Below are 2,229 nucleotides of genomic sequence, written 5' to 3'. Positions count from 1 at the left end.
TAATGTCTTCATACCTCCTGGTGGCCATCCTTCTCCTGTGCTTGGCTGAAGGGGAAACAGGTTGTGCACTACATTTCCTCTTGGAGGAAATGTGTGCTCCCTTTTTGGAATTTAGCTTATTTGGTTCCCTTGTAACCTTACATCTCTGATAGGCTCAAGAAAAATTGGGTACTCCAAATTGTAGACTAGCCAGATTTTCTCATTTTTCTTGCAACTTTCTATATCCTATATGGAAGCAGAAATTAGATGTTTTAAATTAAAATTACTACTCATTTTAATTTGTCTATAGTCATCTATCAAGAACATTTCATGAACTTTTTTTTTCAATTATATCCTTCTATATTTATAAAATGTCTTTAAAAGAGTTTCCCAGGCATATTTAAAAGCTAAAAGCTGTGAATTACCTGCTTTTATTCTTATTTTGTAACCAAGGTCATTAATGAATATCATAGTTAAACTTTTTCCCTTTGAAAAAATTTGAGTCAACCACAAAATCAATGGGTGAATTTTTTCCTTTTTCCTTTAGAAGTTCTTGAATTGTCTTCTTTTGAATTTATATAAACTGTCTGTAACCAATTAGGGCAGTATCTCCTGTGGATTTTAAGAGACCTTGCAACCTAGTTTATTTTTCTTTTGTGTTAGGATTGTTTGCCCGAGTGGTTAGTTCAGGAGTGTGCACATAATGACAGAACATTTTTGTGATTATTTAATGTTCAAATTTCCATGGCTGTGTAACAATTACCTCAGAGCTTCGAGGTAGAAAACAATCACTTACTTTCACAGATACTATGGATCAGAAATTTGGAAAAGGCACAGCAGAATGTTGTGTTCTGTCCCATGATCACTGGGGACTGAAGCTGGGAGACTTCAAGAATGGGGATGGCTTATTCTTCACATGCCTGGTGCTTCCCCTCCAATGTGGACCCCTCCATGTGGTCTCTGCATGGGTCTGGCTGGGCATCCTTACAGCATGGTGGTTGGCTACACAGAAGCCAGATTCTCTCTTCTAGCCCAGCATTGCAACGTTACTTCTACACCAATCTATCCATTAAGTCAGTTACAAAGGCACATTCAAGCTCAAGGGAATGGACATAAACTCCATCTCCTATTGAGGGAGTACGTAGACTCGAAAAGTGTAGGAAACTTGAATTTTGTAGTGGACATTTTTAGGAAGTACAATCTATTATAATTAATTTCCAAAGTCTTTCGTGAGATGGAACAAAAGAGGGAAAGGGGCTGGAAAAGAAGAGGAGAGGGAATTGGCTATCATCTCCCTTGGAGCCCCTTCAGAATTCTTCAGAACTTTTGACTCCTGTTTCTTTATGGGTAGGATGAGAGATTAATTGCCAGCTGCTCTTTTGTTTGCAATATTGACAAGAGTCTCTGCTAGCAGAGATCCTACTTTGTGTTTTAAGTATTTGCCAGCCTGTGTCCATTTTAGGGCCATGCCAACTAGCTTCTCTCATCCAAGGCATTCCATCTCTTGACCTAGCCACACATTGACTGGCTGGGGGAGATCAGAAAAACCTGGGGTGTGTGTGCCCAGCGTGAGTCTGAATTCATCACTGAAGCTTTTCCTTTCTCACCTGAGATTTGGGAAATCTTCTAGGTAGAGAGTTCTAGAATTTGAATTGAGTTTAGAGGTCTCCTCATGTCAAATAAAGAATGTTCTGCATTGGATATGCAGGATTATTTTTTTTCTACTTGTTTTCCGATGCCCATCAAAATAGCAATCCTGTCTATGTCAAAATTTACCCGAAGTGGCCACTGTGACTTCAAATTGTCTCCCTGAGAGAAATAATGGCATGATTTGAGTAAGAATTGTATTGTGGAGATACGAAGTAAACAGATATTTGGCCTGGTTAGGGCACAGACTCAGACTGAGATGATCCCTCAAGAATGGTGGCAGTTGGTAGAATGATGTGTATGCAATCTCCAGAACCTGGCCCAGAGCCAGCTGTACTCAATTGTGGAACAAAGGACCCTCCTGTGAACTGTACACTTGTCCATATCTTGAGTGTTGTTCACCTATAAGAAGACATCTACAGAGTGAGGGCAGACACAGCCCTTGGAGCTGCTTGAGGAGGGACTTATTCGATCCACATCTGCCCTCTCCTTGGAGACAACCCCTTGCAGGCAAGCAATACTCAACTCACTGAAGAGCTTAATGAAATATTTGGAACTCAGACTGACACTCACCTTGCTGTCACAGGCAGGATGTGGCCTCAT

The sequence above is a fragment of the Mustela erminea genome, chromosome 5, assembly GCF_009829155.1.
Source record: "Mustela erminea isolate mMusErm1 chromosome 5, mMusErm1.Pri, whole genome shotgun sequence".
NCBI classification, from domain to species: Eukaryota; Metazoa; Chordata; class Mammalia; order Carnivora; family Mustelidae; genus Mustela; species Mustela erminea.
This window is presented reverse-complemented; position numbering follows the sequence as displayed.